The sequence below is a fragment of the Manis javanica genome, chromosome 4, assembly GCF_040802235.1.
Source record: "Manis javanica isolate MJ-LG chromosome 4, MJ_LKY, whole genome shotgun sequence".
In the NCBI taxonomy this organism is placed as follows: domain Eukaryota; kingdom Metazoa; phylum Chordata; class Mammalia; order Pholidota; family Manidae; genus Manis; species Manis javanica.
In genome coordinates, this window is record NC_133159.1 from 66956593 (window position 1) to 66981934 (window position 25342).

At 32.8% G+C, this 25342-nt stretch overlaps 1 long non-coding RNA gene across 1 annotated transcript; it reads left to right on the forward strand.

Annotated features, from left to right (window-relative positions):
• Positions 1-660: 660 nt before the first annotated feature.
• On the forward strand, positions 661-23119 carry LOC108402022 (uncharacterized). The gene is made up of 3 exons (XR_012129805.1): positions 661-748; positions 8529-8694; positions 22352-23119. It is a non-coding gene; the product is annotated as an uncharacterized lncRNA (long non-coding RNA).
• Positions 23120-25342: the final 2223 nt, after the last annotated feature.

A 25342-nucleotide genomic window follows, 5' to 3' on the forward strand; every position in this document is an offset into this window, starting at 1 on the left:
AGCTGGTTCCCCAAGAGATCTCAGGCAGCAGGTAACAGAAGAATCCGGGCCTGCAAATTTAGGTCAGCGTTTCATGAACTTATGATCAGTGTGGTGCTAGGTTTCTATATTGTAAAATCTGTTTTACATAATGCAAAGCATTTTTAATATTTAGACAAATGCTTTCTTGAAATAAGTGTACATTTTCCCATTTCTGACCCACATACGATCCTTATTATTTGGTTTTCTCATCAAGAGCAGTGACTGAGCAGCCAGACGAGCTCCCTTTTTTCCTAGATCCTTTGAAGAACTTTCCAACTCTTTTTTTGTTACAATCAGGTCATTTTTACTGATTGCAAATTTCTAGTGTCTCCTGCCAGTCTGAAAACTTTCTGCCTCTGTATAATCTCCCTCCTAATTCTTTCCCTATCCCCCAGAAGTTTTATCCTAAGGCAGACACAATTTATTCCTCAATGCTTATTCAAGAAGACTTTCCATATCTTTGCCAAAAAGCAAATCCTTGCCAAATGGAATTCCTATATGGAGTCCTTTCAAAATCATGTCTTCCAACCGGAGGTGCAGCCAAAGAACTATCTGGGCAGCCACATTAGCTGTCATACTTTTCAAAGTCGCTGGCACTCAGCCAAAAGCAGGCTGCCAAAACCTCCACTTCCATTTTAACCAGAGCACAGGTCTTCAAGGACACTCTCTCAGCTCTCACAGCCACTTAGAAATGGCTCCAGCGGCTCTGCTGGTTTCCTGACTGAATGTGAGTTCCTGCTGCTTTGAAGCTTTGCTAAAGGGAAACATCTGCTTCTCCATGAGTTTGGTTCATTTTCCATTTAAGACAGTGAGCTTTTTTTTTGTCTTTTATGAAATGTGAGCAATTTCGGCATCCATGTTTGTATCCATGTTTGTAGCAGCTTCCCATATTTCAGCCTTTAAGTATAAATATGCTTATATTTCATGGAGTTTTTTGGGAACCCTGGAGATCGATGTTGTGAGGCTCAGATCATCAGTGTGATATTTTATTACAGCCTAACCTACAGTGGCTCCTCTTTATTGCTCAGTTTCTCCCCATCTTCCTTGGTCTTCATTAACTTATACCACAGACATTGTTTTATGTGGTGATGCTTGATTAACCCATGTGTAATACTTATCATTGTCTTAACTAAATATTTACTCTCTTTATAATTTGTTTCAGAATGATTTATCCATTAACATAACTGCCTGGACCTTTGCTTTCTTATCTAAAGTGTGAGACCTCTGAAACCACTAAATGACTATGAAAATGCATTCTAATTATACAATTTAAAGTCCATTGTACCATTTGGATATCTAGAATTTTCTTTCCCAGTAATATTGCAAGAATATTTTCTCTACAGCTTGTTTAAGAAGGTTTTTACTCCATAAAGGCATTAAATCAGTAAACAACAATAAGGGAGTATCTGTGGAAGATAATTAGAATTTAAAGGATGGGCTTTAGAAACTAGGTATTACTACTGGCATTAAATCTATTTTTTAACAAAATTGTTAAACTTGTTTTTAGCTGGGAATGTTGAAAAACATGTAAACATTCGGTGAATCATACCTAGGGTTAATTCTCTACTGGCATCTAATTTCCTTATTCCCTTTACTTCTTTAATAAGTATTAATATGCAAATACAAAAACTATATTTATTATGCTGTTCTTTCTCCTGAGCCTCTCATCTATACATCTGCCTCTTTACTGACTATTTTTACAAAAATGTTCTACAGGCAACTTGAATTTAATATCTTTAAATATGTGCAAAACCTCACTTATTATTTTCTTCCCTAATTCTTCCTAGTCTCTTTTCTGTCACTGGGAACAGCACTGCCATCCTCTAAATAATATCTGCTAGAAATGTCTACATCGTCCTTGACTTTTCTTTTTTTTCTTAACTTCCAGCATCTAAATAATCACCAAATCCTATCAATTCTCCATTGTAAATCTCTCATCAGTCTGTCTTTTATTTCTATCCTGTCACTCCTCTGATCCATGCTCTCGCAATCTCACTGCTGACCCTTTAACTAGCCCTTTGGCCTCAGGTCTTGCTCTCTGTCCAATCCTGATTCCAGTCAGAAGCCAGAGTGTTGCTTTTATAATGAAAATACTAGCATGACTCTTCTCTACTTTAAAATTTTAAATCCAAAGTTCTAATTTAGTTGAAAAGACTTTTATAACCTGGCTGCTGTTTATCTCATCCACCTCATAAATTGTCGTTACAACTTCTTTATTCCAAGTATGTTGAACTGCTTACTGGTCTGAGGGCTTTCTCCTTGTTGTCTTTTCATATACAGTTCCCTGGAATACTCTCATTCCACATATATAGAACAAGTTCACACTCACACCTACGCTTCTCCATCCTGCTTTGTGCCCTAGGGGCCAATTTTGAGAGCTGTATCTATACCTTTCTTACTTTCCAGGTTCTAGTTGAGTTCAGCTAATAGGGAGCATTGACAGAAGGTGGGAGGCGGAAGAGGAAAGTGGAAGTATGTGGTCCTGGGCTCCTCTCTGCTGGCTCTCGTGGGTTGGCAGCTCCCATGACTGCCTGTGGACTAAGTTCAAGGCCTCTATAAAGAAGTCTTCTCCACACAGCCTCTCTGACTCCAGGTTCCAGTAACCTCCCATTTCACCTGGATGTTGAGCACAGTGTGTTTTCTTGTGGTGCCCTTATATCTTACTCAGACCTTTGACATTGTCCCTTGACTAAACATCCCTCAATTTCATTAAATTATCTAACTATAATATCCTGTCTCCTACAGAACCAGACTGATACAGTGACCCTGATATTAACATTTGGACATCTAGTCTAGAGTTTGGAGGAAAGGGTAGAGCTAAAGATATATGTTGTAGAACTGCTGATAGTATGAACAGTGAAAGTAGATTTAATGTCACAGGATTGGATGAGTTTCCCACAGAAGGGAGTGTAGATCAAAAAGAAGAGTTGCCTGGGACTGAGCCCTACATCATCCCAATGTTAGGATATTTAACAGGGGTGAGGAGAGCTGTAACAAAAATTAAGAAGTGAAGTAAGTGAAAACCCAGACAAGGTACCAAAAGAAATTTTCTGATAATACTTGCTCCCCAATTGATTCCATGCCTATTTGATAGCTCTCAGATATCTTATATTGGCCTACATCTTCCCTACAATTGCAAATTCCGTAAGTTATAGGACCAGCATGACTACCCAGTAGTCTTATGGAAAACTGTGTATGCCAAGACACAGAAACACATATTGACAAGTCTTTGGGGAATCGCTTAAAAGAAAACACATTTTCATACATGCACACGCTAGCACATGCCCACATACATATTGACCAAGGGGGAAAAACAATAATGGGATTGTTTTTAAGAAACATTTCCTAAAGGATACGTGAACTGCAGATACACCTTACTCATTGTTTTATAGCACCGTGCAGAGTAGCTTTACTTATCTGGTCCACATTGCCCAAACTCTGTAATTTACCATACAAAATCTTTGAAATTATTTTGCATAATTAAAATATTTCATCCATTGAAGTTCAGAGATTTTTCTATAAGGTGATTACCCTTGCAACAAAATACTTAAAAAAAAAACTTAACAAAGCTATGAAATTATTTTTTTCCAAGGTGTCAAATTCAAAACCACTTTGCCAGGTCAGGTTATCCATTATATTATTTGGGATTCTATTCTGATAAAAATCTGTATTACGTAGACACTCCCAAGCATTTGAAATTGTCTGAAGGTATGATCATTATAATGAGGGATGTAGGAAGACCTTATTTCCTTACTATAGCCAATAGAAGGGCTAATGGACTTTCCTTTATCATCTAATATAAGTATCCCTAGAAAAACTTCAGAAGAAGGTTCAATGAATACTTCATTTTTGATTCATGGGGAATTATGCACTAATGGAAAACCAAGAGACCAATTAGAAAATACACTAGATAAATAATTGAAAGATAGGAAATTAATCAGCAGAGTAAGAAATGAATAAATAAGATGATATCTAGTTAACAGGATGAAAAGATAATATTGATAACCCAAACTGTGTTTTTAGGAAGTAGACAGGCCATTTGTTTGTTTTTTCCTGTAGAGCTATTTGATAGAGTTGGGAGCCTGGGGGTTTAAGGGAAAAGAAGAGATGCAGCAAAAAAAGAGGAGATAGGAAAAGTGGGGCCTGTATGATGTCAGAGGCTTTGTTCCATGTGAGTTAAGCTTTATTTAACTCAAGAAATTTTTATAATTGAGACAAGCTATATAAAAGTCATGTTATATGTGTTTGTACATTGGCATGTATATAGAAACCTATGGAAGAGAGAAGTTTTAAATTTGGAGAAAATAAAGGCTTTGAATGACAATTAAGTTCTTGGAACCAATGGAAAACATGGAAGCCAAGGCCTCCAAGAATTCTGGAAAGTCACAGGATATGAGTGTACACTGCACAAGCAATGGGGTTGCAAGTTAGCATTACTGTTTCAGCCAAGTTTGTCTATATTTCCTAATGACAAGTAAACCCTAGCAGACAACAAGGTTATATAAAAAATATGTGAATGTTCTTTAGATGTTGAAAATGTTGGGAATGGATAACACTTTTCCATAAATATCAAAATGATTGTAGGTGTAACCTGGTTAGCTCAACAGATCTGCAATGAGCCTTCTAATAGAGTATGGTGGTTGAGAACATAAATGCTTGAGTCAAATCCCCACTTTCAGCACTCTCTAGTCATGTAATTTGAAGTATGTTTTAAAATCTGCTCTTTTTTCAATTTTTTCTCATATTTAAAATTCAGGAAATAATAATAGTATCTATCTTGTAGATCTAATAAAAAGATTAAAATTGTCTTATGCAAAGCACCTACATTTGTGTCAACTTCATAGCAAAACCATATTAAATATTATCTATTATTGATAAGTGATATAAGCAATTTAAGTAGCCCATTAGCTATATAACTATATCTTACTAAAAAATAATATAAGTAAAAGCAGCGAAGTATTTTTTTAGGAAATAAAAACTCCTATGCAATTAGCAGCAAAAACTGCTCATGTATGATAAGAACCAAGATCACATTTTACTATAAAGATGTTTATCAGAATCAAAATTATCCCCAAATTAGGAAACCATGTATCCATCTTGGTTAATATTTTGTGGGAGAGCAGTAGTTCACAACCATATCTGCACAGTAAATTGATCTGGGAATACTGTAAAAATTAAATTGATCTGGGAATACTGTAAAAATAGACATACTAAATGGAGAGAATCTAGAGATGATAGCTGTTCATGCCTATTGCAATGTGCAGCCAGGGCTGAGAAACAATGTTGCTGAGCTAATTCCAGCACTGAATTTGGTTTTGGACTGTTTCCCCATAATAAAATAATATAATGCCAGTATTATTGGACATATTGGAATTCTTTCACCATAACCCCCACTCCGTCCCTACCCAGTATTCTTTTTTTTTTAATCCCTTTACCTTGTTCTTTCCCCTCTTCTTTATGTGGATGTTATAGTAATTCTAGAATTATCTTTTGCTTAAAAAAAGATAGAATTAAGTCAAAAAGTGTGTTGCTTTAAACCTTAGGTTTTCAGTCATATCCACTGAAAACCAAGAACTTAAAAGGTTGATTTGTTTTATTAGTCTCTTGACTATGAATGAGTTTTGTAGGTCATGAAGTTTTTCTGAAATAATTACTTCTAGAATAAGTTCCTCCAATTTATTTTTAAATTAAGAAACTCAGTATCATGGCATTCAGAATACACACCCTGACTGATTACTGAAATGTCCTCTATGCATTGCCTAAAATCTAATCAGCATATTGTTGAGAAAGATTTCATACATATTTTAAATTTCATATTTTTGCTGCATTTCAGTACCATAAATTGTATTTTTCATTCAATGACTGTCCTATCAAACCTAATACATATTTGTAAATCTTAATTCAAACTCAATGGGTATGGATCCATACAAGCTTAAACTGCAATTTCGCACAACTGTAGTTTTAAATTACAAATCATAAATGCATTTAATGTGTTCTGCTGTCTGGAAAGTGGCTTAGAGAGCTACGTGTATAAAAAGTGGCACGAAACACTGTAGGACAAGGAAAAAACATTCACTATCCTTTTGCTACTTACTAATAATTACTCTTTATTCTACTTTCCTTTACTCAACACCATGACATTATTGTCTCCTAAAGATACAATTTTTCATTTTCTGCTATTTATATTCCAAATCAAAGGCTTTTATGAATATTTTAAGTCTGTGCTGATCTTAGGGAGATTGACCTCTGACAAAAGTACTTATAATAATATATCATTAAAAATTACTATCATCTTGGTATTGCTTAGAGCTTGCCAGCATATCAGTATAGGAGATCACCCATGTGTTTTTTTGCTGAGAAGATATGTTTTATTCCAGGAGGCCCAATTTGTAAATAGTAAAAATATGTAAAATCATTTCCTCTATGACCAAATAGTGTATTCACATCTGAGTCCATTTTATCCCCAGTACCAACCCTCTAAAATTATGTGGCTGTATTTTCTTCATCATTCATGGAAGAGTTACCTTTCTGTAACATAAATTGTATCATGACATCCCATCCTCAAAATCTTGTAAAGACTTCCCATTGCATAAAGAAGATGAAATGACTTCCTGAAAATGCCCTTCAAAGTCTGGCAGACTCTCCATTTGAATGACAGTTCATCCTCACTCATGACACTCCACTCCACACTCTGTCTCCTCACTTTTCTACCAGACATATCCCCATCTCTCCAACTTTGTTTATTTTTTTCAATTATTCTCAAGTGTACTCTGTTTCCTTTTTACTACTTTATTAAAATTTTGTCAAATTTAACAGAAAACATTATTAAGCCATAGTTAAAAAAATGCTTGCTTAACCTTATTCTTTTAAGGTTTCAGATTTAAATAGACAAATTAGAGACATGATTCTACTTATAAAAAAAGTGTTATAACTCTATTCTCTAAATATCAGAAGAAGCTGAAATAACAGAGAAGAATCAAGACAAGCACATAATCTTTGCTACTGAAAATAAGACTTGCTTTTTATAGCATATATATGTATATTTTATTATTGACCCAGATATTTGGAATGTTATCCTATTACTTGTGAATAGTTTCAATTCACAAACATGTTTTTATTTTCTATTTATTTATCCTTAATATAAATAGGTGAGAAAGTATTAATCTTTCTGGAATAACTACTAAGTACCATGTTCTCTGCCAGGAATACAATAAATATTATTCATTCAAAGTTGATATTGTGTTAAGATTTGTAAGTAGAAGAATAACAGTTATAATTTCCTCTTCCCAACCTGGAACTATTAGGTCCTATTATGTACTCTTTTTCCTATCCAAAGTACTCCACACAAATAAGAAAGCCCTACAGCTGACAGGTGGAAGCAAAAGGTAAAGAATCAACATGAAAATATGAAACAAAGTGAAAAATGAAAAAGATGATAAGCCCGTGGAAATAATGAATAAAAGCCTGGATATACCTTTTGTTTTTCCTCTTATTCTATCTTTAGTGTGATTACCTCTTAGGAGATAAAAGGATTTATAAATGTCAAATGTGTATATAGACTGATAGTTGGGGCTTGGGTATAGTCGTAGAGCTCCGCTGAACTCCATGGAGTCGTATTTTCATATTTCACTAAACTCTACATATAGTTCTCAGGACACAACAATATGAAGGACCCTAATAGTAAGAAAATTGCTGCAATGACTTACCTGGAGGAAATAAACTATATTCCTAATTACCCCTTGATCTTGAATGACATGCAATTTCTAAAGCTAATAGATGATTATTTTATTGGATTCTAAACCTGCTTTGTCAAATGTAGTAATTTTTGTGGGAAAATTGGTCTCTGAAACTAGCCCAAGTAAAACATTATCATTTAAATACATGAATTGGTATAAGGGCATAGTAAACACAACTTAAAGCAATAAGAATCATACATACTGACTGCAGCAAACAGACCAAGCTGCTACATGCAGCTGAAATAAAATACCATTAAAACTGACAATAATACAGGTTATTTAAATATATATTATTGGCATAGGCAAATGCTGAGTTTGTATGTATCTTCAGTGCTAACTTTTCAACTAGGTCTATTTACATTTTTATATATTCACAGTATATTTGACATAAAAATATATAATTATTTAAAAACTTTAACATAGTGCAAAAAACAATGTCCATATCTGTTCCACTCTATAATCATAGCTAAGATGCCATAAAATGATCTATTCTATCAATAAAAATGCAACATTAGCAAAAAAATACCAAGCATAATTGGTGCTTATTCTCACCAACTAAAAACCAACTTAGAGTTCTTAGTTGCAGTGGTGCAACCAAACTTAGGCTGTTTTAAGCTAAAAGTCATTATTGAAGCTGCTCTCACAACAGTGAAATTAGCAGGAACAAAAGACAGTGCACTAGAAGTTGCTGCTCAGCACGTAATCTGGTCAGGATGCTGCCATGTGACAACATGTTCCTGACACTCCCTCTCCCTTTACGTCACTCATTAGTAAAATCCAAGTCTAAAGTGGAAGAATCCAGTTGACTAAACCGAGGTCACAAGCCTGTCCCTTAGCTGTCAAGGTTGGGATGAGGGAGGATCTGCTCTTTCTGCCTCTACCACTGGAGATGGATAGCTGCCTTCTACAAAATTACGCACCGTGAGGATTCATTAAGGTAGGAATTGGGGTTATAAATGTCAGCCATAATAAGGGCCTTTGCAAATATTTGAATGTGTTGAGATTATGTCATGACAACTATAATAATGGAGAAAGAAAGGATCCACTGAGGAAAAAAAGGAGTGATAGGAAGGGGAATACACATTTTAATGAAAATAGACATGTTTGATTTTTAAGGGAAAGTTCCAGTGGATGAGGCAGGGAGAAAGGAGGTGTTTCTGAGTGATTAATCAAATAAAGGCTGGTGTAAAAGACAGATGATTGGACATGTGCTTAAACAATTAAAATCATGAATTCTTACAGGAAATGTTAGAGGACATTAAGATTAAAGACATAATTTATATGAGTATACAAATTAAAATGTAAATAAGTAAGAGCAGCATAGAGTGTATGAGTTCTTATGCATTCATTTTAATAACAAATTGTTAGTATATTGACAATTTCTAATGCCATCAAATTCTTTGAAGAATTGGCCTGGAGGATTATTCCTATTAGTATCAATAATATGACACTATGCTGATTTTTGAGGTTTTAATATTAAGGGAGGCTCCAACTGTACTCAGCCTTCCTTTCTCAATGCTTCTAAAATGTTCTGTTCATTCTCTATTATAAACTGTTATGTTATTTTAAGGCTATTTTGTAAATATCTTGAAGGTGAAGAATTAACATTATACAATTTGATACCATAGCATGAAGCACAGAGCCTAGGATTTAGACGGGTGTTCAACAGATGTTATGTGAATTTAATAAGATTAAAGGAAAGGTGAGGAGGAGAACACTCCAAGTCCACATTTTCACCAGGTCCTAGCCTCAGAACTCTGACACATTCTACCTGGGATAATAGTATTCCAAACAGGGAATATAACAAATAACACTAAGCTAATTTTTTTCTGAATATTTATCTTAATTCAGTTTGACAAGCAATTATGGTGGCTTTTGTATGTCAACAATGGTGTCAAGCACCAGGAGTAAACATATTGATGAAACCTCTTTCTTCCCTCAAGATGCCTACCATCTAATTGGAGGGCTTCATTATCAGATTCCTGAGCTGCAACTGACATGTACCTATGTAAATTTCTAAGGATATCATGTGGGAATCTGATTTAAATAGGTTAACATGATTCTTAGGTATATTAAAGTTTGAGAATCAGAGTCTTAGTATAGGTAGACTATTGTTATGACTAAAACAATTAGTAATCTTCAAAGAGAGATGGGGTAAGAACAGTCATATAGAGGAGAGTTTATGAGCTGCATTTAGGTTTTTTATTGTGGGGCTTTGGAGATTCTTAAATGGGTGTGAACAAAAATATTGAAAATGGTATATATAATTTATATTAGGCAGGTGACAAAAGTCAAACAAGGTTTTGTAGAATTTTACTGTATATGTATATAAATGTGTGAGTATATATACACACATACATACACATATATATATATACATCTACACACATATAAATAAATATCAGCTGGATTAACACTATGAAAAAAGTACAAGAAAGGAAAACTTTTTATAACCTTCCACATGTCATCTCAAATTTGGGTAATTCATCACAACTGCCATAACTTGCAATATGTATTCAGAAAAGCTCCTGTATCGCAATAAGAAAAGTGACACAGGTCTCTGTCATGGGGAATTGTCGGCAGGGGAGTTGTATGCAACCAAATCTGTCTTTGGTTTCTATGACAGGAAGAAGAGCAGATTAATACTAAATCAACTGTATTATTTCAAACAAGAAGGAAAAGCGAATTCTTCACAATGGAAGAACAGTCTATGATTAAAACTGTACTTACATGAAACAACAGATTGATATCTAGATATTATTGGATATTGGTGACTTTTGCAAAGCACCATGAATTGTAAAGCTTTGAAGAAAGTTTACCAATTATTGTCTGGTTGTGAATGTCAAATGGATATGAATTTTTTAATTTTCATTCTCCATATGTTAAATTACTTTTATAATAAGAAAGCAGTCATTTTTATGATTAGAATCTATACCACTGTTTTCAAAACTATTGCATACTTTTCAAAATATTGACCAAAATCTGCATCACTGATTGGGTATAAATTTAATATACCTATGTTTTTTATGGCATATTACCAAGACATTATGATGCAGTAGAAAAATCAGAAATAAACAAAAAAAGGATGGGCTTATGTATGAACCATGAACTACTGTTTTCAAATAAACTATATCTTTTCTACTACATAAAGGTATTTCTAATAAGAAAGGTGGTAAAATGAGCAAAGGATGTGACACAGATTACAACCAGGATAGGCAGCAAAGAAATATAAAAAAAGTAAATCTGGCTGTGACCAACATTGAGGTATTTCATATCCAAAGGTTTTATTAATTCTCTTAAAAGGAGTATTTGGAAACGAATACAAAATTTAGTGTTTATTATGTATTATCTGTAATGGTACCTGATATAATTTTTGGTACTTATTCTACATATTCAATTTTATTACATACATTAAGAAGTCTTAATTATCTATTCTCCTTACAAATTTCAAGTTAAAAATACTGTAGGCCTATTACTAAGTAGATACCTACAGCAAGGGGACTTCAAATTAGTATTTCAATGAATGTATTTGTGCTCAGATTGAGGAGTTCATTACCAAATCTTACCTTCACAAAATGTATTCCTTTCTGACAAAGGTATTGTAAACGCAAAACAGTGCCAATAACTGTAAAGGATTTTTATAGAACAAGTGTGGGGAAACATTATCTTTATTCAAAGCTATTCCTTCATGTTGTATTTAATTTGCTTACATCTTGCAATGTAAGACGGTTAAAGAGTTTCCAAATGGATCTCTGAAAAGAGACCACAGCTAGTAAACTAAGATAACCATAACTATTTTCCGCTGCGTGCTGGGCAATCAATCTGTGAATTTCTATACATTTCACAGAAAAATGAGAAACAGTCTCTTCCCTGTGCCTCTATTACTTAACATTTGATGGCTTACTATAGCATGAAGGTCAGCATGATAATTTATTCAAATATTAAGTGCTTAAAAAGAATACATGTTGAAGTATCCATATGCCATATTAAAGTTCCATTGTGTTAGTTATAAAATTTGGTAAGGAAATTATTGGGACACCATCAGTAATTTAAAAAAAAATGGAGAAACTTTGAGTCACCTGCCAACATGCTTTCCAATATAAAATAGGTAATTTTACCATAATGGTTTTATAGTCTATTCCCCAAGAGATATAGGCTCATCTTAAAATACATCTTTTAACTTTAATGATATGATGAGATGTTTTTAATCATCTAGGACTTTATATAGGACATCAAATGGAGCAGCAAGAAGACAAGGAAAATCAGAAGTTTAACCCACAGGCTTACCAAGTTCACAAAGTGGCCATTGCTTTCATTTTTCTCTTTTATGTTGAGTTAGCTCACTTTCTGTCAGCACAGGTGTCATGCTATACAGTTCATCTAAATGTGTCATAATTCCCTGCTCCTGTAGATCTCCAACAGGCCAATAAATAAAATGCCTTCCCCACAATTTTATGTGAACACATTCCAGTTTATTCAGGCTTAATAAGGTAAAAGAGAAAAGCTCTGGGACAGTCTGCTCTTAAAATTCAGAATTTTCCTTTTTCAGCTCAATAAACTTCTGTTAACAATATAAAAGCAAAGGTGAAATTTAGGATTCATGGTTGCTCTTTTTTAGCCAAAATAATATCTGAGTTTCACAGACAGGGTAAATAACAGCAAATTTAATTAAAGATATGTTGCTTTTCAGTCACACTGCTGTCACTACATTTCTGTGATACCCAGATGAAGGAATAAAAATATTCTCTCTGGGTGCTATGCAGAATGCTTCCATTAAAATGTGGTTGAATACATCTCATCATTATTCAAGAGAATGGAATTAGAGTAAAACAACTGAGATTATAGTTGAGAGACTATAACACTAGAATAGTTAAAAAGGTCATGACAGACTGACAATTTAAGTCTAAGACAAAATTCACCCTATTAATATCAGGTTATTTCTTTAAATGATCAGTATAAGTAATATACTGAAAGACTCTCTTTTCTCTGGGAGAGTATTAAAAGTTCAGGTCCATATTATCTTACAAAGAAGACTGGCAAATGTTAAGGAGCATGCCAAAATAATATTTACTGGATCATGGATTCAATTTTTTTATATAAATTTTTTCAGATGTAGGTTTAATTACAATAAATTTTTGCCTGTGGGAAGTAAAAGTCATAGCTATACTCTAGTTAAATTATAGGCAAAATAAAAATTATATACAGAACATTTCTCTTAGCGTATGATGAAAGCATATGTTGAAGATGTCATCATTGAACTGTGACACTATTATGTATGTGTGGCAGGAGGTGACTTATAATAACTGCTAGGCTGTTAGTGTTAAAGTTACATGTTACATATGTGTATATTAAAAATGCATAGATACACATTTTCCATATGTTATAATTACACATAAATAATGAATAAAGCATATAAAACCCTTTTACATTTATATATCAATACATGCTTACATATATTCTGAAAAAATATATATATATAATATATGTTTGTGTTTTTTTTGTTTTAATTCAATGATCATTTTTCTGTGATGTCTTTCTTGTCAACCTCTTTCATTTATTCTACTCAGAAGGCTATCCATGCTCTTCTTGGCAGGCTTACCACTGTCAGTTCATATTTTTATGACAGCAAAGATGGAACCAGGCATTTTTATTTTCTTGCCTAATTGTCTTTCCATAATAATGTATGAACATCTTGAGCATACAAATCATATTCGTTCATTCTGTGAGAGGGTTTAATGCTTATAAAGTGCCCCATAATTATTTGTGGCTAATTATACCATTTATTAACTATTTAATAAGGATCTACTAAGCTCCAGCATTGGGAATACAATAGAGAACAAAATAGATATAGGTTAAGTGCCACTAAAGAAGTTATGAATCTATGAAGGCAATATCCCTGACTCGGGTGGTCATTCAGGGTAGTCTTCCTTGAGGTAGTGAGTCTTGAGTGACAAAATCAAATTTAGGTAAAACGTAAGTAAAATCTTGGGGAGCATGTCCAAAGGCCTTTAGTGGAAAGAAGAATGGCTTCCTTAAGGAACTTTGACTTCAATGGATTTAAAATCATTTTTTAAAATTAATTCAACAAAGCATTATAGTAGATTAATTCTGCATAAAGCCTCTTTCCTACTATTTCATAATACTGAAAATCTGTTTTAGTGTATGTAAGCAGTGCATATACAGGGAGTTTCTATTTGACATATTAGTGTAGTGCTGTTTTGGTTTCCAAAAGGTAAGTATAGGCAGAGTGCAGGTTTATTCATTCACATCTGGGAGGCCAACTTTCTGCTGTTGTCTCTGTCAATATAACTAATGTAGATCTCTGTTCAGTAGTCAGGATCTAACCTGAAGGTTCTTGCATATGTCTTTTAACAGCATTCCTTCTACTCAATTTGCATGGGACCCTTCCATTTCAGGTCACCATAGAGGAGCGGCTTTGGGGTCCTGCTGTTAATCCAGCCTCCCCCCATGTTCAACTCAGCACTCTAAGTGTTTGTATGCATTGCTTAATATTGGTGGACTGGCTGCATTTCAGGAATCTATCTTGCCAAAAGTTATGGTAAATTATGAAAATCAGATAATACAATTGAAGTGCTAAGAAAACCTGAGTCAAAAATGTAATATAATACCTGACAGAGAGTAGACATTAAAATAAAGCCATTTAATTATTAAATAAAAGAGTAAAAGGTCTTATAAAATACAATTGCTTTGTAACTTTGCACGAAATTACAAAATACACTGAGTGTATAGCTCCTTGAATAAACAAAATATGTGTTGTGCCAATGAGAATGGAAAACAGCTCTGTCATATACAGCTGGTAGGAATGCAAAACAGCAGCGCCTCTCTGGAAAGCAGCTTGGCAGTTCTCAAAAACATATACATACTATATTACCCATCAATTTCACTCTTAGATATATTTACCCTGGAACAATGAGAACTTATATTCATGCAAAAACCTGTATAGGAACATTATGGGAGCTTTGTTGAAAATCACCTTAAGATGGAAGCTACTAAAATGTCCTTCAATGAGCTAATGGATAAAAAATAAATAAAATGTTACATCCAAATAACTGAATACTACTCATCTATAAAAAAAGAATGAATGAACTATTGATGCACACAACATTTTATATGAAACTCCAAGGCTGTATATTAAGCGAGAAAGTTTACCTCAAAAGGCTATATATTTTATTATCCCTATTGTAAAATGCTCTCAGAAAGATCAGTGGTTGTCAGGAGTTCAGTATGAATGCAAAAAGGTAACAGAGAGAGTGTTTGGGGGTTATGGGAGTGATCTGTATTCTGGTTTTCACTGTGGTTATAAAACTCCTAGAATCATATACATGAAGAGTAATTTACCATATATTAGTTTAAATATTAAAGTAAAACTCTATGAGTTGGATGACATTTTTTATCATCATTTTATAATGCAGAAACTGAGACCTAGTAAAGTTAAGTCATGTTCCCAAGGGCATGACCCTAGTAAGCATATGGGTCAGCAATCAATTGGAGACAGTCAGACTCCACAGCTTATACTCATGTAATAGAAAGTTTCATAAATTATTATTGAAATAGCACATCAGTCAATGAAGGAAGTGAAGAATCAAATGTGTAATTATGTGGGAATCAGTTGCCAGAATATTTATGTAGCTGGCAATAATCCTCTCAAGGATCCAAATTAAGTAAGTCAATTTTCAGGTCAAGAAAGACAAATGGACATTTCTGAAAACTCAAATCTTATAATAGCACCAACAGTACTAGTAAAATCAAGAGAGCTTGGAGACCCCAAACTTATTCTTTGGCTCCTAGAGACACTGAAGCTCCCTTAAGCTCTGCCTGGGGGGATACAGGAAGGTGCCACCAGAGCTCATACCTGTCAGTCATACCCAGTCAGTAGTCAATGAAACATGTGAACTAAAAGCTATGCACAGATATTTTTATAATATACTGTTTTCAAGTGAAAAAGCATATATATATGTATATACATCCCATGCTATATGGTTTGATCTAGATCATGAAAAGGAAATATTTTTAATAAAAGATTTCATAAATCTAGAATTATTCACTTTTCTAAAACATGATAGAGCATTAACGTAAGTGAAGTTCAATCTTTCTTTTGACTATAGATTTTTAATCTATGAATAAAATAACAAGGAATCAAATTGAGTGTATCAAAATAAATAATCTAATATCAAGATATTTTAGTGAATATCACCATATTTATTAAGTAAAGGGTAAAAGCAAGTTGATGCAAAATAAAAAGTGTTTAATATAATTCTTTAAGCTTATCCAAGCATTCATATAATTATTACTCTTTTGGTGTTAGATCGAGAAATTGTATAATCATATTATATGATTAAGAACATCTCAAAAACAGCATACATCAAACATTGTTGCAGAAACTCTGGCGTCCATTTTTGTTTTGAATGCTTCAGTCTCATTCTTGCCTTTGTAATTGTTGTTTCTTTCACTTGTTTCTAATCTCTGCATGACAGCCTTCTTCTCTATCCAAGTTCAAATAATGGGCTCCAGCATCAATAAATAATGTTGGGGATTTTTTTGGCTGCCAGTACCTGGACTATCAGTTTGGCAAAATTTTATACTATGTAAATCATGATTGGTGACTAGGCTCCAATGCACGCACTAGAAGAGAAAGTGAAAGCAAAACCTTGCTTCCTGGTAGCCAAGTATGGGCCTTCGCCCTATATTGCAACAATCAGATGCTTTCTGCTAAGACTTTGAATCTGAAGAACTTATCCAAAGATGTGGGAATAATGAGAGATTATTTGCTGCAGTGCTGATAATGTAGAGATGGAACCAAGAATTCAGCAGCTATGCTAACAGCATTGCCTTCTGGACACAGAGTTCCATGGTGTTAAATGAGCCATGTCCCCTATTTTCCAGTCTCTTTTCATTTTATTACTCTTCAAGATTGGTTCTTCAGAATTCTCATTAACTAGATCCAAATACATTTATTTTATGATAAAGTTCTGCAACTCTGGAGATCTGGTTGTTGCTAGGATCCTAGGATCCTCAAAGATGTATCTCTCCCAACCAGACAGCCCTGATTATGCTGGAAGGAGAATTCACCTCCCCATAACATTACCTAGAGGCTGCTTTTCTTCTTCTCACCACTCCTCCTCCTTCTTCCAGGTTTGTCTCTCTCTAGAATTTTCTTATATAATTATTTACAATCAGTCTCTTCCCAGCTGACTATCAGCAACATAATCTCTCCAATTAAACATCAACCCCACAAGAGTAGAAAACAGAGATGTTTTGTTGTATATCATCAAACCCCTACATGAGTGCTTAGCCCACAATAAACTCTAAATAAATATTTACTAACATAATGGATATTTGTAAACCATTTTGCACATACCTTGTCCATATAAGTGGTTGATAAATAATGGTAAAATTATTAAAGAAGACAGGAATAGATGAAGAAAATATATTCTTCCTCAATGAGAATACTTAATAGTTTTCTAGTTATTTTCATATGAATTTACAGATTTAATTCCATTATGTTCAAAAAACAGAAATTGGGGAAATAATAATTGCATTAATGAAAAAAATGCAAGGGCTTTCCCTTTGGCCTATCAGATTACACTATTAAGAGCTATAATCAAAATAATGTGCTCTTGGAATAAAAATAGATGCATAAAGGAATAGAATACAAAGCTAAAGGATCCATATACATAACAATTTTAGTTTTTGATGAAAGAAAGATTCCATACACTGTTGGTACACTAAAGTTAAATTTTGGAAAAATACAATTCAGTTATATTTGATCCAAGAGTATATAAAAATAAAATCATAAAACATAAACATCAACTGATATTCATCTGATCTCTGGAAAAGCAAGTGTTTTCTAAATACAAAAGGAGAAGAAAGATATAAAGAAAGGGATTGGCAGATATGACTAGCAAAAATGAAACGGTATTGTATGTAGCAAAAGGCAATAAAAATTAATGATACAGAAACATTAGATAACATAATTGTAGAATATATAGCAGTAAAATAAAAGTAAGAACAGTATCCATTGCTTGTAAATTCTTAAGAAATAGTTTGATCAAAATGTTTAGCAGGTATGAAAGCATAAGGACATAAAAAGAAATTGATTACAGATAAATAGAACATGTTCAGCTTCTCTAGTTATAAAAGAAGTAAATGAGGTTTGGTATGTGTTATATTTAGTAAAATAAGAAAATCACATGATGACATAGATTTAACTATACCAACTGTCTTTTGTGTTAGTCAAAATTTCTTTTTAAATACTGGCATTTTCATATGTTCACAATTAGTCCTACCATGTACTGTCAATTCGCTTTTCTGAATGGAAATTTGAAAAACATGTTAAATCAATATTTTAACAACTTTATTATTATCATAGTGATTATAACTACTAATTTTAAGGAAATATCAGAGATATATACAAAATTTTAAACAACTATATCATTACATCATTACTTACATCAGTGAAAATTAAAACATGTAAATATCAACAAAATAATTAACTAAATTATCTTCCATAGAAAGAAATATAAAGTCACTAAAGTATCACACACATAAAACACTATTCCATTCTGAAGGAAAATATTCATCTATGTATTGTTAACTGAAAAATATAATTAAAGAAGTAGATAACAATATTAAAAATAAAATTAAATAGCCATATTAGGTAGGTAGTTTGGAACAGATAAATATTAATAGATAGATGATAGATGACAGGTAGGTAGATATAAGTAGATGAAATAAAATTTTAATAAGAATGTTGGAGAAAATAAAGATCTTCATGAGAGATGAAACTTGAGGAAACATACTAAAGTTAATATGCTACATTAAACTGTGCTGTTATGGGTTTTTCACATTTTCTACTTGATGTGTGTATTCTACTTCCTTTTCAATAAATAGACATTACCTTTGTAATTAGAAATAAATAAGTTAATAACAAAACAACAGTAGTGCAGGGTTGGACAATTAAATATATAATAATGGATAGAATGTGAATAAATAATTTTCTTAGAAGAATTTCCAAGAAATAAATGTGATTGTCTTGTGAAGGTAGACTGGAGGGTGTTGTAAGGTAGAAGTTGCAATACAGAATTCTCCAGTTTTTCATGCTATTCTCTACTCTTTGAAATTTTTAAAAAATTGTGTACATGGCTTGCTTTTATTCTTTCAATGATACAGAAATTCCTGTTCTTCTAGATTGTAAACATTATAAATGGCTTTAATGAAAAAAAGAAAACAGTTAAACAGATGGTCTATCTTCATGCTCCTTAGGTGGCTTAAATTGTGTGAAAATACCCCTTGATTTATACCACTTTAAAAAGCCATGTCAATGGAGTACCGATTAAAATGACCCATAACTTATTTAATTAACTCACAGTTTTCACACATCCTTCAACCATATGCTAAAAATGCTTAACTTAATTTGATTCTTTACCCAGCATGTTCTTAGTTTTTTTATTCTTAAAAATAATTGTCAATCAGTGCAAAAATTTGATGCAGGAATAGTTCTTAATTTGGCAAAAAATGGAACTCATCCATGGTTTGGTTCAAATTGTGGCAAGGGTAGAAGTAGCCTTCTCAAAGAGGAGCACACCCAAGGGGAAGGGATGATTTTCTCTTTATTTCAAAAAAAAATTATTAAAGATCACCACTGATCAGATATTGTAGTGATATAATTCGATCATACTTCCAATCTTAACTACATTGAAAACAGTTGGCTTCCTTCATCATTTATTGTGCTTTCTTACATTTTACTTCCTCTCTCCCTTCCTTCGTTTTATCCTCATTTTCTTCTCCATTGCTCCTCCCCTTGCCTTCCCCCTCCCTCTCTTCCAACTTATTCCTCCTCCCCTTCTCTCTCCTCTTTCTTCAGTGTTGACCATGCTGTATACTTCTGATTATGATACACGAAAATGGTTATATTCGTAAAATGGATTTTGTTGTTAATATTGCTTGTTAAATTACGGTGGTAAAATTAAGTGCTTCTTGAGGGAACCCAATTTAATTATATTTCAGTAATTATCAATGCTCTCTTTTTGCATTGTTAGGTGCATAAATATACATACATTAAAAAGGGAAATGTCTTTTACTTACAAAAAATGCCCAAAGATAAATATTGAATGCGTGATGGATTTTGCAAATCACCAGTAGAAGCTAAACTAATAAGTGAATGTTTGATAAGGAACAGATTAGTTACATAGCCTCTAAGTATTTCTTCCAAAATTATTTATCATCAAAAGGAAAAATGGTGATTTCATAGTAGAGAAACTTAGCCATTATGACCTTAAGCAAGTTACCAAAATTATTATCACCAACATTGGTTCAAATCAACATTCTGTCATCCCCAGTGTGATGCTCTGAAAAAGACATCCCTGCTCTGTCATATTCCTGCCAAAAATATATAACCTGGATCTGTTCATGAGGAAACATCACACAAACCCAAAATTAGGGCATTACATAGAATACATGGCCTGCATTATTTCTAAAAAGTCAAGGTCAAGGATAATAAAGAAGGGTTAACAAATTGTTTCAGGAAAAAAAAGGGATAAAATGAACATGAAAACTAAATACAGTGCTTGATCCTAAACTAGGTCCTGGAAACAAAAGTATCTATAAAAGGACATTATTAAAACAATTTATAAAACTTGAATAAGGACTGGATTATTAGATAATCATAGTTTATCTATGTTAAATTTCCTGATTATGATCATTGTATTGTAGTACTTCAAATAATATAAAACTCAGCACTACTTTTTACTACTCTGAGAACTTTTATGTAAGTTTGATATTTATGTAAGACATTTGTAGTCTTGCTTTTCTAAGGAAAATCATGTCTAAACTTTAAAATTGTTGTTTTCTAGTACCAGAAAATATTTGCTTTTAAATCGGAAATATCTTATATAGATACTGTCTTTAAAAACAATAATCTCTATAAATAAATAAAAATGTTTTCTTCTTTTAATCCTAAAAGTTTAGTAGAGGTCCTTAATAAACCAAGTCTCAGTAAATAACACAATTAAATGATTATGGAGTGACCTCCTTCAAAATCAGTTTCCTAACAAAATGGATGTTGTATTAGTAAATGAAAAAGTAAATACAGGCAGACTGGTCTAGCGCTTTAAATTCTCCAATTGGATTTCTTTAAATAAATATACACATATAAAAGCAAATCCATAGCAGTTAGTATAATTTATAGGAATTTAAGAATTGTACTCTTTATTGGATTACAAGTCGTATTTATTATTATCATTGGATTTTTTTTCTTTTCAAGGAAGTAAATTAGGTTATCAGGAGACAAACTTTTAAAAAAGTAATTCTATAGTTTAAATTAAAAGAGAATTCTTTTTTTTCCCCTTTACCTAGAATAGTAAGAAAATATGTTTGCACTTTTTGGTTCCAAAGTTTCGCAGCTAAAAGGAAAATTAAATTTTTGTGGGTGATCTTGAGATATAAAAAGCATTACTTTCTAATTTAAGCTCTAAGAGGAGCCTCGTTTTCCTGGAGGTGGCCAAAGATATTTTAAGCTTTTTATACTCATCACTGAAGCCAAAGGAGTCCCTCTGTGTGAAGGAAAATAGATAAGAAAAGGTATCTGTTCTACGAAAGAAAAGGCAAAAATAGATTCAGTCCATAGAGAAAGCTGTGGCAAAAGCCTAATGTTAAATAGAATGAAATTGATTTCCATGAGAGGTTTTGGAAGAGAAAATCAAACTTACCATTTTTTTTTTGCATTAGCTACTAGAGTTAAGGCCAGATATTATTTTAACTACTGCATTGCCACTTATTGCATACAGTTTTGTCTAATATAAAAAAAGGAAAATATATAAAGATACATAGTATTGGGTTTTATCAAGGTTGAACACTGTGATCTCACCGTTTAGAACTTCTTAATAGTTTATGAAAAAGAGGACTATTTTTAATATTTTATTCAAAAAAAACAGATACAGACTCATAAATACAGAGAACGAACTGGTGGTTACCAGAGAGGAGGGCGATGGGGGGATGGAAGAAATAGGTGAAGGTGAATCAAGAGGTACAAACTTGCAGTGATAAAAAAACTAGGATGGATTGAAAGTTGCAGTGGGAGGAATATAATATGGTCAATAATATTGTAATAACTTTGTAGAGTGCAGGTGGTGCCTACATAATCACAGTGAGCATTTTGTAAGGCGTTTAAATGTTCAGTGTTGAATCATTATGTTGTACTCCTTGAACTATTGAAATATTAGTTAACTATAGTTCAATTTAAAAACTAGGTAAATAAAAGAAAGTTTATTGTAGGCAAATACCAGTGTAAAATGATAAAAATTTTTCATTTTGTATGTGATACACAAATTACATAGCTGATCCTAATTTCTATCCTTTTGTCCTTTATATTATCAATTTGTCTCAAAATTTCAGTCTTACTCTTGTGAATAGATATTTAGTTTATTATCAAATAGATAATTTGCCTATATTTTTGTAATGAGACAGTTTTTCACCTTTAACTTTATAAACCTTGCACTTAACGATATAAAATTGATTTTCTATCTACATCTTTGTGTTGTCTTGCTTATTTCTTTTAACTTTTTTTGTCTTCTTAGGGCAGGCAAGTAACTTCCTGGTAAAATAAATTATGAGACAAAGAATTTTAACATTGAGAGTGGAGGCATGTGATTTGAAGAGGAAAGCATGTCTGAGAGAGAAAACCAAAGATCAAGAAATACCCATCTCCGAGAACTATAATACAATAAAATTACACTGAACCAAACTGATGCTTTAAAGATTCAGATTCTCAGGGACATACTGAGTTGTGAAGATGCAGGACAATTCAGAGAACTGCAAATGATTGCCTAACCCCAGGAGTAAAGACTTTGTAATTCTTGTAAGATGGTGCAAATGCTCATGTGGAGATACTCACAAGGATTGAGTTCTACCTATCCTTGAGCTACTTTGAGGTCCTGGTGATATTGTCACTCTTAGTTTAGTTCCCAGTAATAGACACAGACCTAAAAATGCCCAACACGTCTTTATTATCACTGTCCATTTTTAATGTAGACTGCCCACATCATTAGAAACTACAATTTTCAAAGAAGATATTACTTTTCTATGTAACTTGAAAATCATTACATGTAAGGCAAAATTGTTAGGGAAATGTAGCTCTATTGATATAATTCAAGTAAAGCAAGGAATTAGATTTTTCCGTTAATATAAAGTAAAATGAAAATGAATAAATTGACACATAGCTTTTCAGGATGCACTTTTGTATGTGTGATTACATATATCTTGGTTTGTACATATATATATAATGGTGTGTACATATGCAATCGCCTTTTACATTCCATAAAAGGGCGATACTGTTTATGGAATGCACACAGAAAATATACATTTCTTCGTAAAGCATTGACTTTGGAATTTAATTTTATAAATATACTGCTTTATGAAAATAGTTTTTATAAAATGCAAAATTTGTTCATGTTCATATAACTGTCGGGATTAAAAGATCTATGCTTCTTAAATTTAATAAGAACTATATTATGTAAAATAATTTTAACAGTGTTGAGTTTGGACCTGTTGCACAATCACAGTTTATTTGCCTTTATAGAAAAATATGCTTGGGGAAGATTATTGATAGGGACAAGCATTTACTGTCCTCTTTAATAGATTAAAAATACTACTCAGGAGAGTTTTTTTCTCTCTTATATAAATAAGCACAGGGTTATTTATATATCTTCTTCCCTAGACTTTCCTGATACTTAACTACCAATACCTTTTGAGAGCTTGAAAGTATTTTTTGTTACTACATTTTGTGATGCTGAGTTTTGATTATTGATTATTTTCACTTGCCATTTGCTATTTCAGTGTTACACTGTACCTTCCACCCACCCACCACAGAAGCTGATGCCATAGGTGTAAGCAGCAGCAAGTTTCAATCTATTAAAGAGAAAGGACTTCAATATATAAACATATCTATCTTACTACACATATACTTATCATTAATGAAAAAATACAGAATATTTTAAATTCCCAGAGGAATGCCTGCTCATTTTTCAGTTTATATCACTAGTATGATAAAAACAATTTAAAAATATTAATATTCCCTCAGCCTAGAAACTTGATTTGCCTCAGTTCACATAAAAATGTAATATCCTACAACACCTCTCAGCTTTAGTCCCAGTGGTGAGACCATAGCTGTGAAATCTTCCAAGAAAAACAATAATAGTCACGACCATCCTAAAATATCATGTGTACATATAAGTCATTCATTTTGTAGTTTACATGATTGGACATCTTGTAAAAAAGAATTAACGTACTTGCCATTTGTAATTATGTGGGAGACTATGAGCTCAAGAAAACTACAAACGCTCTTTATGATATCAACATCGCCAAAACAATGATGAAGAGGGTGTCTTTCACGGCCAGACATTGCCCATCAATCAGCTTGCAGTCAGGAGAAAAATTGACTTTGTCATGATATGGTTCTTAAAGAAAAAGTAATAAATTCTATACAAATGGCAAGCCGGCAGTGTGGCTAATTTATTCATTATCCACCCTAGAAAAATAATTAAGTCATGCTTTCTTTCCCAGCCCTTCATTACAGTTTAGCATGCTCCCGCCCCCACCTTTTTTGGAGGCATCAGTAGGAATGCTTATTAAAATAAATTAGCTGAAAAACTTTTAACTCTGTCTTAAAGAAAAACTAATCCATTTTTTCAGTGGAAGCAACTTTGATTAAATAAACCCAGTTCCATGCAAAGCAGATTAATTCCTTTGGCCACCTGAAGGTTCCAACCCGAAATGATGTACCTGTATTAGTATGAATAATGTGTAATAAGCTATAAATTTATAGTTGGTATTAACCACACTAAATGTGTCTTTCTTTGTCTCTTATGGGTGACATTCCTGATTTTTAGAAAAAAGGGTAGATGTGAATGTTACAAATGTGGGTATTTGGTATTAGAGTCATTTTATATAGTATATGTTTATTTAAAGAATTCATTTTCTACAAAATCTACATTGAATTTCTACAAAATCCTTACTACAAAAGAAGTTCTGTTATTTGTGAGCCCCCCATACTGTGGATCACATTTAAATCAAACTTTTTCAGAAAATCCAATAGGTAACATTACAAAATTTGGACAAAATGATTGAGGCATTTTCCTTTGGAAGTGAAATTTTTTAGTTGTGCACAGTGCATCAATACCTATCAAAAATATATATTCCCATTTTCTCGTAATTTTAAAAGGACAGTGTGGTAGATTATTTGCATATATGGCTGCCCTCAATTGCGTTTTTACATGCATGCCACTCCTTCAATCAAGAGATGAAATTTTTTCTGCAACCTTTGAATTTGGGGTTTCCCTGTCATTTTCATGGACCGAAAGAGTGCTGTGGAAATGACACTGCATAATTTATAAACCAAGGACGCTTCTGTTTTCATCTCCTTGAGATCTAGTTTCCATGTAAAGAAGCTCAGGTAAGACTACTGAATATATTAATCACAATCCCAAACAGGTGGGGAGAGAACCTTCCGTGGGGGCCTTGAGCCGTCCCACTCACTGAAACTGAAGGAGAAGCCCACTTCTGGATGACCA